This window comes from Dreissena polymorpha, chromosome 7 (genome assembly GCF_020536995.1).
Source record: "Dreissena polymorpha isolate Duluth1 chromosome 7, UMN_Dpol_1.0, whole genome shotgun sequence".
NCBI lineage: Eukaryota > Metazoa > Mollusca > Bivalvia > Myida > Dreissenidae > Dreissena > Dreissena polymorpha.
The window spans coordinates 21,668,204-21,685,963 of record NC_068361.1 but is presented as its reverse complement, the minus strand read 5'-3'; the positions used below and the strand labels follow the sequence as shown (position 1 = coordinate 21,685,963).

Here is a 17,760-nt window from a genome sequence, read left to right as displayed (position 1 = left end):
TCCTCATTATTTGCTTTAGTAGTATCGTATTCTCGTATTTCTATATAAAGTCATTGGCATATCGTTTAGCTCTATATTTATTTAGTGATTTGGAAAATCTGTCCGTTAATTGCAAAATCTTTAACCAAGTGTGCGTGTCAACACAAGTATATATAGAAATGGAAGTTTCATTAAAAGTACAAAACGATTACCTGAAGGGCATTCTCCATAAATGTGCATTATCGGTAATAACCAATCACGTGATTATGCCTCAGCAGTATGATGCTATTAAATTTGAGGTGTACTCAATATTCGCAAAATATACCAGATCCGATTTTTGTCGCATTTTAACCTTATCATAAAAGCGCATGTTTTCGTTCCAAACGGATAATATTTTCAATTGAGTATATATTTTAACGAAAATATACCCTCTAGATATTTATGATTTTATGATATGATACAAGTTATTTTACCGATATTCGTTAAAATGATTTCGTTTAGAGCGAAACAAACGTGAATTTCTCGCCCAGTGCGAGTATTTGTTACATGTGAATTGTAATAACTAAGCTGTGCGTAAGTTAATTATTTCAGTTTACTTATCATTATATTGTTTTTAATTTCGTGCAAACTTGTGCAATAGTTTAAATGTGGTGACGGTAATTTTGATCAAGAAACTAATTATGTCATATAATTAAACGATTGTTCTATGGTTTTTTTGCTGACTGCAGTCTCTTCTGTTGCTTATATAATATACAAGATAAGTTTTGATGCAAAGCATCAAAGGGCGTCGGGAATTTCAGTGTAAAAGGCACTCAATGAAGTTACATGGAACGATTTTTTTATACTGTAAATATTAATATATTGGCCGATTATATTAAACAAAATAGAAAAAGATACTGGCAAAACCAATATCTATAATTTTGTGTTATAACCCCCAAATAACCATTATTTATGATGTTGTGTTTTAAGCCCCAAATAACCATTATATATGATTATGTGTTGTAACCCCCAACTATTTCATAGTTCATATTATTTACATTGGTTTCCTTTTTTTACTGGCATCCGTGTGCAGTTTTCATAAATGGAACAGAACTGTGTAGGTTTAAAAAAATCTGCTTCATCTTGTAAGCGTAATTTTATATTTTTCTCAACTTCAAGGGGAGATGATTCTTAACTTATGCTTACGTTGCTCATTTACGACAGGGGTTGAGTACACTGTAAAACATTATAAAAAAAATGAAGGAAAACTGTAAACTGCATGAAGAAGCTGCATTTCACAATACTTTGAAATTCAGTAAAAGATCATAATAGATTTATTGCTCCGATATTCATCATTTTCAATAGGGTTCGAGTAATACTGATATAAAAACACTTAACAAGTTTGGAAAGATTCAGACGAAAGTTGTGAAATCTTTAAAACAAGTTGACATTGTTTATTTTGTCAAATTAAATAGAAAAAATTCTGGACTTATTGTCCCGATATTTCTCATTTTAAATGAGGTAAAAATGCTCATTGATATGAAGAATAAGTTTGGAAAGAATCTGATGAAAAATGTTGACATAATCACCTAACCAAGCAGTTTTTCACTTTTATTTTTAAATTCAAAGAGACATAATTCTGGTCTTATGGTCCGATATTGCTCATATAGAGTTTGGTTTGGGTCCTTATTGATAAAAAAACCTGTGCAAGTTTGGGAACCATCGGATGAAAATTTTGGACTTCGAACAACGATTTTAAAATTTCTCAAATTCTAAGGAAGATAACTATGGACGTAATGGTCGGATAATGCTTAAGGGCCCATACCACCTGGATAGAAATACGTGTCACGCTTCGCGCTCTATATGTGGTTCTTAAAAGAAAAACTCCGAGGAGTGCTTGACTCTAGGGAAACGGGTTGCTGGGACATAGCTCCTCCATGATTGTTACAATCAATAATAAGTGTCGCGCTTCGCGTTCTATATGTGGTAGGGATAGTGCTTAGGGCCTATGATAGACAACCATAAAAATACATGGATAATAGATGTGTTGTTTGCATTTATGTGTTTATATAAAAACACGTGCATTTTTTTATAAGACATTTAAGTGATGTAAGAAATTTTAATTAACGTTGTCACCACGTGGCATCCATTAATTTTAATAAAAATGTCCAATTAAGGTAAAATGGATTTAAAAATGTCTACATAAAATAAAGCTTTATAATATTTAATAACCTGACTGAAAAAAATGTCAGCCGCCGAACTGTTCCGTTCGTGCCGGAACCCGGGATTAAACCGGGGGCCTTTAGATGATTGTTCCGTAAACAACTTCAGTCTAACGCTCTCCCAACTAAGCTATTCCGGCTGAAATCATTTATGTACTGCTATTTGGCGAAGTTGTGTATAGCGATCGTCATTATATGTCTATTAATAAACTAAAACATTGTACGTTTTCTTATCACTACATCTTCTAATAAACTTGCTTGCGCGAAAGGTCGTCAAATATCGTACTACATTGATTCTCCACTAACTAAGCAAATAAGAAAAACCGCAAAATAAATATATTTTGTTTAGGTTTTGTTTTTATACAAAACCAGAAAGTTTTGCGACTTTGCCCAGTCCCGTGATCTTTCCCCTGTGATCAGTTGTGGATCAGTTATTAAGTAAAAAAATTAGCTTTGTATTATTGGCAATAAATGTTGTAATAAATGTAATAGGCATAAATGCAGTGCTTATTTACACTAATTTACACAAAAAAATCACCACTATGCAAGATATTCTTAAAACAAAAATATATACATCGATCAGTAAAATAACTTCTTCTCCCATAAACGAAAAATAAGCATTACATACTAGTCGCCGCTCTCCAGAGCGACGCCAATAAATTTATAACAATATAAAATGGATCTTAGTAAATCCTGAATTATTTCCCTGAACATTTTAACATGGTTTTCACTAAAGACTTATACAATGTACCTTTTTTTTCTTGTGTACTATTGTATGTGAAGTTCTCTCATAAATACGCCCATAGTTTGTTGTTGAATAACCCACGACCGGAAGTTCTTCTTTGTTTATATGAAATTTGGCACGTTCCGTGTTAGAATGGTATGTAAAAATGCCATAACGACCGAATACGTTCATGGGCATGTTGGCAAAACAAAGAGTTTTTTTTAGCAAATAAACTTTAACGAAGAGCCAATTAAGTAAACATGGATACCAAACGTACAAGAAAAATGGTCGACTTAGTCTATGCATGCAATAATTGAACATTTACACTACATCAACACAACCACATTGAGTGTCTATACTAATATTGACGATATTTTAAGAAAGCTGTATGCCGCGTTGTACAAGTTCGTAATAAGGTTAAGTACCAGTTACGATGCATAGGAATGGAAATTTGGAAGAAATAAAAACATTATCATTTGTTAATAATTTTATCTCTACGCATCTAAACTTGGCCGTGGGTTATTAGACAACAAACTATAACGTACACGAATTATTTCTTAAGTATATTTATGTACAGTTGATAAATGTGTTACATGTGTAACGTAAATGTTAGCGGCAGTTAATTGGCAAATGATCCCTTATTGGTACATTGATACCGTATTGTAAGATTCTTGTTAATGGGTATAAATAGCGTTATATATTGCGTTATATTTTTAAACAATTCGTTTAATAATTATTTTGTTATTGGAATTCGTAAAATATTGTAGGATTGTGTTTTCTTAAGAAGGTGCATTCGTTCGTTTATATTCTTGGAAAAAGGGCAGTATTGTGACACATCTTAAAACAACAGTTGCGTGCTTTAAAAGTTATAAACTCTGTAGTTCCTTACACCGTACTGGAGGTTTACCCCTGTGCGTCATGTCTTTCCGTCCGCTCGTTCGTCTGTCTGTCCGTCAGTCCATCCTTCCGAAAAAGTTCCCGTGATTGCTTAAGAAAGACTGAAGATACATGCATGAAACTTACTACACAAACCCTTCTTCCCCAAAGGTCAAAAGTCAACTGTTTCTTAAAATAGAACGAAACCTAAAATTGTACTTCAAAACGAGTTATTATATATGGAACTTGGTATACCCATTGTTCTTCAGCTTTAGGTTTTATGTACGTACATCGGTAAATTCCCTCCTTTGCTTATCTGTAAAACCTAAACTTACTACAGCAGTAAAATATTAATATCATTTAATTGGATTCGGCTATGTTTTATGAAGTGTTACAGATTCTTGGACAACCCTTGGTATGATCATATAGGGCATTTTGGGAATTATGAAAGATGTTCGGTTTTCAACATAGAACAAAACGTAATACAGCAATAACTCATAAACAATATATGATCATGAAACCAGTATTTGACTTTTTGTCGTTTTGTGTCTGTTTTAAGGCGATACATCTGTACAACTATCCGTCAGTCCGTCTTTCCATTTATTATCTTGAAAAGAACACAGAATATGATTATACAACTTGGTAAACATATAAAGAGAATGAGAGAATTATGCATGGTCATGCATTCTTAATAGGTAAAATACTGTCAAAATCTTATATAATGAATTATTGGTCGGAAACTTCATTGCTTCGTGCATAAGTTCCTTAAGGGCATATGATACGTAACTATACAGCATACATAGCATGACGGCTTAACATGCTATCTACATTAATTTATGTGACTTATTCAAGCAGAGCTTTCATGCACATGCCTTTCTTTATTTCAATAAAACAACTTGATGTGTTTATCGTTTTAATAAAGTTCCTCACAATAGATGGGCATCCTATCAATTTCGGATATGAATTTATCTTTGTGGCATTGACACGTTGGGGATCGGTCGGGATTAGAATTACTACCGGGATTGAATCTGTGATTGTATCAATGTCATCAAGAGGAATTCCAATTATGTGTGTCTGGTTCATGTGAGAATAATCCAGTGTCAAAGTACAGTGTCTTAAACGTTAAAACCCGAGTAAATTTGTCACTTATGTATTCAGTTAATATAATCACTTAGTTTAAATACTGTCAAATAAGTAAAGGATTTAGTGAGTAATGGATTTTACAAATTGGCGCATAATAATTATAATCATCAACTGCAACACCTTTATTACCAGCACTGTCATCGGCATCATCATCACCGTCCTCTTCGTCATCCGCGTGTACATCTTGCATAGTTAAATATGATAAAAGCATAATTATTTTTATTGATTATCGTACTTTTGTGAATGTTATGAAACCAAATTCGGTTTATATTTTTAACACAGGAACATCTTTATGTCAATGACATAATGACGACCTCGTCTTATCAATAATAACAGTTTCTTCACGTGTTAACAAAGATCAACTATTCAAATTGAAGTTGCCTTTTAAATTAGAATATAATTGCCTCAATTGCGTTTACGATTAATATAGTGTTAACACCCGATCACGTGCATATGCCTCAGCGTAAGGCCGATATGTATTGACAGTGCACATCAATATTTGGTTAATATTCCCGTTTATCCCATCGCATTGATAGCATTATCATAGAAATGCCGTAATTTGTTACACTCGTTTAGATTGACTCATGATGGGACATTTCGTTCGTTCTGATTGTTTATTGACACATGTTGTAATCTTATGTTTATCTTAAAATTAGAATTACACTTCAGCAACTTCTGAACATGTAAAATTGCGAAATTTTATTATTTTGAAACCGTTTTGTTTTCGTTTAATTCTTTCATTTTATGCCATGCGTATAACAATACAGCATATTTTACAAACGTATTAAAGGCTACTTTAAACATGCCAAATTGGTAGCTATATTTTTAGTAGCAGTTCATAAACCTTTCCAAACTTATTTGTACTTGTCTATTAGTTTCTTTTTGCAATTCCTGTAATCAGTTAATGCATGTCTGTTCGTGCCCGATAAACTGTTTTATGAATAGACACAATCATAATTGACAGATAACAGATTTGACACGTTTCCCCACGCGATGTATGTGTTTAAATAGTAAGATGTTTCCAAACAATACACACGGGCACAAATGATAGTTTTGCTGTAGTTTTATAACCTCGAGGCGACCTAACAGCCTGACACGAAGAAAACTTAACGATAAGTCGAATAAACATTACATGTCTTTGTCTACATGAGATTTAATACTCATGGTTATTTTTTATTGATATTACTGCTTTATGTAATATTGAATATTTATGTTATTAAGTATTCTACATATTGTACTAGGGCTTCTTACTGAGTTGAATAACGTGGAAATTGATTTCGTAATATTGATGCTGGTTGCTGAAGTCTTTCTTAAGGGGCAAGAGATGAAGCTGATACTTGTTTTATACATAGCTTCATTTCCTCGTGCCAAGTTGGATGTATACTGCGATGTGTTAAAATGTATTATATGCTAATAATTTGTCTTTGCTCAAGCGTGCAAATGTAAATATACATTTGATATTGTATTGTGTTCATAAAAACATTATCATTGTTTTGTAAGTTGATTATTATATTACACATGTGTACAGTGTATTACTAAGTTGGCATACTCTGATCGCTGCTTTAAAAATAATACAGTCTTTCATTTTCAGTAGTTTAATAAATTGGATTGGGACATATATATATATATATGATAAGTCGGGTTGCTGTTATACATTAATCTGAACTTTTTAAAAGCACAATGAACCTCTTCAGATTATCTTTGCTTGTTATTAAAAACATTTTATATTGAAAATTTAAATTTGCAGCAACATTGTACGATTGTGCACAACATTTACCTTCACGAATCAATCTGTGTATAAACAAAAGGCGTGACAACTAAAGAACAAGTGAAACACGTTCACGTACTCATGCTTGATCAATGACAACTCGTTTTTCTGATTTATGTAAATAACAATTTTGGAAAGGTTTAACCTATGATACGATATACATCCAAACACATTTATCAAGTAGAGTGTAGATTGCTGTCAAACTTGAAATATCCGTAAAACACCACTTGAGAAACGCCTAAATATATTGACCTACAATAAATCCTAAACGTATCTTTAAGATGAATACATCATTTGATAAATATCGTTTCACACAAAAAATTGCGCACCAGAAATTGAACTTAGAAGCATATAACACACTTATCGTAGTTTGTTTAGGAATTTGTGGGTTAATTATAGTGTTCAAGTTTATGCAATATCGTATAATTGGGTTCAACTTCTTGTGCTTACGCATACATATCAGTACGTCTGTTCTGATAACGGACACCTTCACAAATAGCTATTTTCGTAACGAAATAAGCTTATATCACTCTTATGTATTGAAAAAGCCGTAAACTTGTATGACATTTTCTTTTCTTTTAGTTTCCACTAAACATTATACCATCCTTAGCAAAAAAAAAACATTCATATATTTCATTTAATTCAAACTGTACACGAGTTAACTAATCGACATATAAAGAAGTCAAAATAATATCGCGTGTCGTGATAATAAAACATTATATATAACGTGTCCATTTATTAATCCTACTCACATACATGTATTTCACCTCATGTTCTTAGCCCCTTTTCTTTCGCATCAGCAATTCTTGGCCGCATCTTATTGGAAACATGTAAAACTATTTAGTAAGTTGACACCTTGTCACTATAATTATTATATCGTAAATATTTTTTTTTAAGAAAATGGCTTATGCCATTAATGATTATAATCTTTTGTAAATTTGATCTTACCGCTCGCAAATATCAAGTTTCTTATTCAGATGCCACATTGTCACAACATATAACTGTCCACGCATTTTACCATGTATTCCTACTGACAAATTGTGAACTTTATTCGAATCATGTCTTGCTCTAACTATATTGTCCGATAATTAAAATGCGTAATATGATAAAAAGCTATACAACCTAGGCACCTTATTGTTTCCCAAACACGTCCGATCATAAGCGCCACCTCTGGTGTATATTTTGCTGTTTTATTAAAGAATCTTCAATCGTAGATTGTATCATATATTACAGACCATGACCTATTGGCTTTATCGAAGTTATAAACACACGCAAACGTAGTTGAATTGTTTTTGGAAAAAATGACTTACCGTCATAAACATCATATGTATTCAAGAAGTCACGTTGATGTTTTACTGCGACATACCATAGCGCAAATATTTTACACATAAATAATCAGTGTACTTTCATAACATATATACGCAATTGATTCTCAAAGAATCGTATCAAAGTCATACCAATTATCAGGGAAACTTTAATTCAAATAGATGTGATATCAAAATGAAATCGGTAAAACTTCAATGCTATTTTTTCTGATAGTGATAACAATAGTGAAATAATTGGTGTTTGCAAATGATGTTGATAAAGTTTTTACTCATGATTTGATGGTGATATTCATGATGCTGCTGGTAATGTTGCTGGTGATGTTCATCTTTTCAATATTTATCAACAACAACATGATCACAATTATCGGAATCATTGTCATGATTGTCATCTGCGTTAATATGTTAAGCTTAACAGAATTTAGTTTTGTCATTATTGAAACGTGTTTTATCGTTTACATGTAACATGTTTTAAATGAAATTGACTAAGGTCGTTCGTATAAGCTATAGTTATTTATCTTTTCAGTTATTTGGATAATTGACCTTTTCCCGATACTTGCAATTTCTTGTGTTTACGTCAACAAAGTTCAGTTCAGAAATTTAAGTTGCTTTCAAAATACAATACGTATACCTGAATGACTTTCACAGTAGATTTCGTTAATCGGTAATAACCGATCCCGCGATTATATCTCAGTGTACGATGCCATTAAGTTTTAGTTTTACTCAATACTCGCCAGATTTCTCGTCGCAGTGTAAACCTTATCATAAAATGCAAGGTTTATTGGGGTAATGTTTATTGAGTATCTAACTTTACAAAAGGATAAACTGTGGGTATTGAGATTAAAGGATGTGATATTATCTTGTATATAATGTTGATATTAGTAAAACTGACTTCGTTTCAAGCAGCGATACGTACATAGATATTTCGCCCAGTGTGAATATTTTTGAGGTGTAGATACTAAGTTGTGAGTAAGTTTATTATTTTAGACTAGTAAAGGTTATACTTGTTTATTGTATTATTTTAACTTTCTTGCCATATTGTCTAACTTACATTTATAATGTGGTGATGGATATTTATTATCATATAACTCTTGAAATCGTATAATTTAACAATTGTCGTGTGTGTGTTGCTGGCTGCAGGTTCTTCTGTTGCATTTTGAATGTTTATATTTCTTTAAATTAGAATATGCATCTTATTAAATCCCGAAAAGTTCGCCCCTACATGCAAAGATATGTTTGGTGATTAATAGATTGCTCTCTATTGTGCAGTCACTTAGTTTGATAAACAACTCGCGGATAGTAACAGGATTGAGATTCTGATATTGTTTGAAGAGTTGCATTTGTCATTATTGCATTATTTTACTTGTATGAATCCACATGTATATGTGCTGGTTGGTTTGCTAAATGATGGAGTACTTCAATGACGATGTAAAATAGTAAGAAAACACTATAACATAGAAATGATTGGCGACCGTTTGTATCTCTTATACAGTTAAAGCAGATAGTTTTAGCGGAATAAAAAGTGTAAAAAGTCCATAGGCCTGCACAATATTGAAGTAATTGATTGCCATTTAGTGCTTTGAACAACAAGAAGACTTAATATACCATTAATGTATTTGAATTTATTTTGATAATACGTTGGGCAAAGTCACGGTAAGTGTAATATATTGATCTGAGTTATATAACCACTCCTTAATGTTTCATATAAATACTCTAATGTTCATAAACGCTTAGAGCCAAAGGTAGGATGAGTTCTATTTTACTTCAGACCACAGCGACGACAAACTATCAGTTTCATAAATGTATTTAAGCTATTGAATTTCTACATCATTTGAATGTCTTTGTCTGAGTTCCTTTCATTTGAGGTAAAGCTTAAAAGCGCGCGTTGGAGAATTTAGTTGAATGCTGTGAATACAAGCGATAATTAAACAATTTAAAGTGTAAATACGTATGACTCGGCCAAAAAAATATGCGCACACATTGAAGTGTTTGTGAATTGAAGCCTATTTGTTCCAAGTACTCATATCGAGGTTGGAAAGGTTTAGCCCATCGTTTCTTCATTTCTTTACATCGAGCGGCGAATGTAGTGCGTTTAAATAGAGATAAATCGTTAACAAGTACTTAAACTTCGTCTCGATATCGTACCTAGTGATACATTTAAAAACAGCTTTAATTTGAATTATAAGTTTGATATAAAATATTCTTCTGAAAGCGAAATTTTATTTCCACTAAGTAAAGTAATACAACTGGAAAATATTTTGTTCTTGGTCTGTGTAAACCATATATAAGTCGTTTCCGTTCGTGAACATACATACACTTTTTTTCTTGACCATATTTTGCTTCAGATAGGTTTGATAACATAATATGTGTTCGATAAATAATATAACACACATCTATCAATGCAATATTGTGTTTGAAAATCACAGCAATTGTCTTTGCTCGACAAGAATACCTTTTTAGAGGATGGCGAGATTGCACGTAATATTTGTATGGACGCAACGGTACTAGGGATGAACATACACTGACGACGAGTTAGTCAGGTCGATGGTTATAAATATACCATTCTGACGTATATCCATATATCAGTATTAGTATATGGCTATGTTTAAGACATTTACATGAATACAATGAAACGAATTAAGTTAAAGAAGCAGGAACTATGTTAATCTTCTAAGCAATTATTATACCCTTTTCACCCTGTGTTAGCAGTTTTTTCTTCGTTATGTCGAAAAATTAACGGATATTTTAAGTTTATATTATCTGTGCAATTACCGAACAACTGTCTGGCACAGTTCAAGATCTTCGACGCACAATATTGGTCTGAAATATCATCGTTGTGTTTTGGTTTTAACTACATTTCAGAAAAGGCAATGTACAGATAAATCAACAATTACCACAGTTTACATCAATATATTTATTTCGTTACACACACTTGTCAAAACATTTTATAAAACGGATAACTTGTAAACAGGTTTAAAGTTAGTTTAACATTGTTTTTAAAACGCTTCTTGAATAACTAATTTCCGAGTTTCTTATTCAATCATTATTTAATCATATTTATTTTTCCTAATGTTGGATTAATAAAAAAATTGTAACTTAACATTAATGCGATTTTAAATACCTCGGCATGATGTTTCCTACATTAATATCAATGTAAGTGAACACACTCAATGTGGCTGTGTTGGTTTAGTGAACATATTCACGTGTTACATGTATGGACATTGTTCGTGTACGATTCGTATCCATGTTTACTTTATTATATCGTTATTGAAGTTTATTTGCTTATACAAATCTTTGTCTGAACTACATACTTGGTCGTCATCGCAATTGTATTTACCAGTAACTTTCTGTTCAGATGATAAATGTGTTGCATTTTGGCACGTATAAGTTATTTGTGTTTAACATTTTCTAGTCCGTTCGTTTTCTAACGATTTTGTTCTTTAAATTGATAGCAGTATATTAGGAGTATGTTAACTTATTGTTGTGTATCTATCCATTTGAATGATTGCCAACAGATGCACATAATCAATTTTGGGTAAATAAAGCGATCTTAAGAATAGTTATCATTGATTTCGATGACTTAAGCGACAATAATTATTGGTTTAATACACATCTATACATGTTTTTCAGTATACGAATATGACAAAAGATCTTTACAAAATCAATAAGAATATTACTTCTTCCTTTCATTTAAAAAAAAGTAATCAACATTCCTAACCTTAAACATTACGTCCTTGGGTAAATATGAACACGCAAATTGAAACGTTTCTGTGCAATGACTTGTGTATTTTGTCTGGCTTAGGATAAGTATATCTAATAACTTTTTATGTAGGCTGTTTATAATGGTGTTTGTATAACATCGTCTCTCAGAAGCAAGGTTAAAGTGTATTATATAATGTATATTAGTACATATTCGTGAAAACACCGTATTGTCCTAAACGAAACGTGCGGGATTTTTAAAGATAATAATTCGTATGTCCCTTTACAGGACTCAATATTTATCTCATCATCATCATCATCATCATCATCACCACCACCACACCATCATCATCATCATCATCATCATTATCATCACCACCACCACCACCACCATCATCATCATCATCATCATCATCATCATTATCATCACCACCACCACCACCATCCTCCTCCTCCTCCTCCTCCTCATCATCATCATCATCATCATCACCACCATCATCATCATCATCATCATCATCATCATCATCATCATCAACAACATCATCATCATCATCATCATCATCATCATATCGAAACATCGCGTCATAATTATCATCAATAAATGCATCATCATCATCATCGTCAGTATTGTCTTCCGTGTTACATCCTTACTACTCAAGCATAATATTTAGCATACTTAGATTTGTCATGATCGTACTTATATGAACGTTTTTAAACATCATGCGGTTTATATAGGTTAACATATTCGACGCAGGATTTGTTTTCAAGTAAACTATACAATTACAACATTCTTTTGCCGATGATAACAATTTCTACACGATTTTGTGTTTACAAAAGTAAATAGAAAAATAATATTAATTCCTCAATTGCTTGTACGATAAATATAGAGTAAACACTATGTCACGTGACCAGGACCGAGTAGACTGATATTTACGTATAGTGCATTTGTATTTGATATACCCGTTTCCTTTACCGCATTGATAGTGCTATCATAGAAATTTGTTACACTTCAGATTTTTTGGACAATTTTCAACTGTGTATCGTACTAGAACGTTTAACTAAAAGAAAACGAGGTATTGTGGGTTAAGGGATAACGCAATATGACCCAGTTTTTATATTTATTGAGCGTATTCGTTAAATGAACTCGTTTATAATGACACATGAAGGACCATTCCGTTAACTGTCATTGTTAATTGACTTAAGTAGTAGTCTTATTTTCAATTTAAAGCAGTACATACATTTGCGTAAGTTAAATGCTTTGCACAGTTTTTTTTCTAATCATGGGATATTATGCCATGCGTGTAATATTGCAATATAATTTAGCTAATGTGTTATAAAAGTGTCTTAAAAATGCCAATCTTAAGTTCATGTTTAATAAACAGTATAACCAGTAATCATGCAGAATTGCATAACGTATCCAAACTTATTAATACTTGCCATTTTTTTAAGCGTTATTATCAGTAAATACCAATCCATTTGCGTCGGAAAAACTGTTTGTATAATACACAATCATGTTTGGATGCTCACAGATTAAACACTTATCCGCATGCGTTGTATTTGTTTTGTTATTAAGATGTTCACGAACACGCAATGTTGCAGTTTACTCTTACACTCAAGTCGCGGCGATCTAACAGCACACACGAAACGCTGCCAACTTAACGTAATGTCCAATTGTAACGGTTTTGGTCTGCATAAGATTTATTATTAATGATACATTTTGATTGATGCTAAATAACTACTTTCTGTTTTAGTAGATACGTATAGTACTTTGTCTTCTTCAACATGTATTACGGCTTCTTCCTGAGATTCATCAAGTCGAACTGGAATCTGCAATATATGATGCTGATTACTGAACTATAAAATCAATGAGCTGAAGGCACTGAATTTGTTCGCTGTTGTATAATATAAGACGCAACTCAGTTTTCAAAATTATGTTATAGCTTTTTATATCGCAAGTTTGAAATGACCACAACCCATTCAAAGTTATAAAGAGTGTGCCATTGATACAGCTAATCAGTGTGCACCGTCTAATCTTATTTGACATGCATTAAGCCCCGTTTTCCCTGAAAGCAGCCGATATGTACAGATTTTATTTATAAACACTAGACTGGCCAACGTTGTCTACAAGCTGTTAAATAATTTTGAATACATACACACTATGTAGTGTACCAGTGGGAACTATAAACAGGCAGATGTGGTGGTTAGAGCAGACGCTTCTAGCATTCGTCGTCTGCTTAATTTTACTGCAGTTATCCACACAGGCAGTCACGGGTTACGGTTCCTAGCGTACTGAACGCAGACTGACTTGCAATATTGCCTCTAACGCTAACAAATAATAAAGGAGAATGAATGTAGCTTGTACTTACATTTAGTACTGTAAACGTGTACAAACTGATCATTTTGTGTTTGCACAAGTGTGAAAACTCCCATGCAAATGTAAATTTGATAACATACGTTTAGTCTTTCAAAAGTAACCTAGCTTTTATGTGTAATTAGAATAAGTATAAAACATATTTTTACTTAAAAAATCAAAATACGTTTAATACTACATAAGAAGAGTCTGATCGCTGCTGTTACACTAATAAAGTCTTACATGTTGCGTAGTGTGTATATATTTAAATAGTGTAATTATGTTTAACATTTGTCGTACAGCTGTTATACTTAGATCTAATGGATATAATAGCAAAATTAATTTCTTAAAGGGGCCTTTTCACAGATTTTGGCATGTATTGAAGTTTGTCATTAAAAGCTTTATATTGATAAATGTAAACATTGGACTTACACATCTCCAGTTAAAAAAAGAATACAATTAAAAAAGGAAAACGAAGTAACCCGCAACTGGGCTCGAACCACTTACCCCTCGAGTCCTGGAGTAAAAAGTCTCCCTCGAAGACCACTCGATCATCCGTACTCATGTAATCAGCGCATGTATTTTTTATTCATATAAGCAATCCTCGTAGTTTCCCAAAATATAACGACAACAACAGAACTTTCCAAATTATTCAATCGTTTCGCGTTGCAACGCTTTGTATCATTCAGGTTTTCAAATCGTCAAAAGATGCATGTAATGGATGTTTTAGAGCATGGTATATGTTCAGTGTTTCCTCACAAATATCATAACTAAAAGGAAAATTTGCGAATCTGAAACAACTTTTTTTAATTTTCTCAATTTACCAAAACGTGAAAAGGCCTCTTTAAGAATTTACGAGCTTGTTACTAAAATATTTATATTTATAAATGTTAATTATCTACTAAGCAGTATATGGTATGTAATGCACACACAAAAATTGCACAATTTAACCCAATATCAAATTGTAATACGTTGTAATACTTTTGGATGTTCAATGAGAACTTGTGTTATCTGTTTTATTTAAATAACAAAGTTCGAAAGGTTTACCCCGTTCTACATCCATTGCATGTACAAAGCAGCGAGTGTTTTGCTGTCAAACTTGAAATATTTGTAAAACGCCACTTGACTGGTGATAAATAGAGAATATATGGTTGGTGACTTTTGATATCATGTGATATAAGACGAGTCTGATATGGCGTAGGAAAAGGCGAGGCTTGCCGAGCCTTTTCACACGCCATATCGGACGAGTCTTATATCACATGATATCAAAAGTCACCAACCATATATTCTATTTATTATGCCACATTTTAAAGTAAATAAGAAAATATTCACAAAACAAACAAAAACAAACAACCGCTAAATTCATTGATAAATATGCAAATTAGTAGCAACCTGATTACATCCGCTAGCGTCTATGCATATATATTTACACATAAAAAAATAGTTCGAAAGTAAGCAACAATCAATCAAATTTAAACGCACATAATACAAAAACTAAAGCGAGAAATCGAAACTTAAAAGAACAATTTCTGCACTAAAAACACAATACCAATATTTTTTTACAATAACACATTCGACTACTCCTATAAATATGAGGTCGATTTACATCGTAAGCGGGGTAGCTTACGTCTAATTATTTGGACTACACATTCGACATGTACTTCCAAGAGTACACACCAACCGCTATTTTCAAAGCGAATGTGTAGAGTGAAAATTTCAAACAATAAATACAATAATCAAATGGAACGGGATTTTAACGTAGTGTGCAATTTGGAAGTGATAAGAGTGATTTATTTTTCAACTTGTCCATCTCCGTAATATACGTTTAGTTGTGAGATGTTCACAGTTTTCCCCAAAAAACAGGCCTTCACGTGCGAAATCAAAGTGGGTGGAGAACGTGTATTTCGAGTCGCTGGAACTTCATAATGAAGCTGCTTTTGTGCAATATTCAGCGACGTTACCAGCTGTGTGTTAGACGAAACGAAAATGCTTTGGTTTTGCACCGTGTTTTGAGACTGTCAGGGTGACATGATGGATTAATTGCTGTTTGACTGACAATAAATGAACATGTTTGTGTTTGGAGATAGCCAAGGTTAATATCTTCACAATTGGGAAATCCCAACATAAGTTGACTGCCAGTTTGACCACTGATCTACATAATATCAGTGGGAGAGCATGCTGAATCCCGCAGCTTCTGCACCATATGTTTCCTGTCCGAATAGTTGGTAAGTTTCATTGTTATGTATGCATGCTTAAACACACATGTTTCATTATTTGTGCCATTTTTTTACACCCATTCTCATGCTGATGAACCAATGATCAGTGCCAGTTGTTCTACTGTCGCGAACTGTTTATTCAAAATTGTGGAAAAATGAGTTGCGCACTGTTCGAAATTGTGAAAAAATGAGACACGCACTGTACCAAAATTTGAAAAAATGAGTCGCGCACTGTTCAAAATTGTGGGAAACATTAGTTGCCCACTGCCACTGTTCATTATGATTTCAAAATTGTGGAAAAATGAGTCGCACACTTTTCATAAATTAAATTTTGAAAAAATGAGGCACACGCTGTACAAAATTTGTAAAATGAGTTGCTCACTGTTCAAATTTTTGCAAAAAAATAAGCATGCACTGTTCATTCAAAATTGTGGAAAAATGAGTTGCGCACTGTTCAAAATTGTGAAAAAATCATGTCACGCGCTGTACAAAATTTGGAATAATCATTTGCGCACTGTTCAAAAATGGGGGACAATTTTGTGGGGCACTGTTCATTCAAGATTACAAAAAAATAAGTCACAAACTCTTCAAATTGTGAAAACACATGAGTTGCGCATTGTTCAAAATTTGTAAAAATGAGTCGCGCACTGTTCAAAATTTGGAAAAAAAAGGAGTCGCGCACTGTTTATTCAACATGGTGGAAAAATGAGTCGCGCACTGTTCACAATTTTAAAAAATGAGTTGCACACTGTTCAAAATTGTGAAAAAATTGAGTCACGCACTGTTCATAAAAAAATTCACTGTTGAAAACTGTGAACAAATGAGTTGCGTGCTGTGCAACTTTTTTGAAAACATGTGTCGAAAACTGTTCAAAATTGTGTCGCCCACAGATCAACATTGTGACAAAATGAGTTGCAAACTTTTTTTAAATTGTGAAAATTTGAGTCCCGAACTTCTTTAAATTGTGAAAATTTTAGTCGCAAATTTCTCAAATAAGAAAACAAACACATATTCCCTTAATAAGCAAAAATAGCCCCGAGTCCATAATAAAAATATTTTAAGTTAAAAGAAATTCTTAATTATTTTAATATAAAGTGGAGTTTATACATTTTCATTTTGTATTAATAATATTGTGTCTATTAAAGTTGTAATTTGTTCAAGTTGTGCCATAAAAATGTTATTAAAACACTCTATTTTGAAATGTTATCTCCTGTTGGATTTGTTTTATTTTATTATAATATGAAATGTTTTTCTTTTAATGGCAGAAAGTTGCGACCACACATTCCATGGGTGATGATATCTACCAAAATTCTTGGCGGCACAGTTCTACCCTCGTCAGTTGCACTTGTCCGAGTCTTTCTCTGCCTCTCAACCAACTCGAGATATTCCCCCCCCAACTGCATCCCGGCACAGCTTCACATCAACCCATCTAATTAATTTGTCGGAAAGGTAATACTTTTTTGTCGACAAATTTATTTTTGA

The 17,760-nt window shown here is 32.6% G+C and overlaps 1 protein-coding gene across 10 annotated transcripts in view; it reads left to right on the top strand.

Moving 5' to 3' along the window:
- Nucleotides 1-17,760, top strand: part of LOC127837880 (hillarin-like) — a 62,306-nt gene that overhangs the window by 25,642 nt on the left and 18,904 nt on the right. Inside the window, exon 1 of one of the 10 annotated variants that reach the window (XM_052365323.1) lies at nucleotides 8,798-8,978. The exons of 8 other annotated variants lie outside the window; for them this stretch is intronic. The gene's annotated coding sequence lies outside the window, so the exon portion shown is untranslated. Of the gene's footprint in view, nucleotides 1-8,797; nucleotides 8,983-17,760 lie in introns of those variants that run through there. One more of the 10 variants, XM_052365320.1, reaches the window with a different exon arrangement.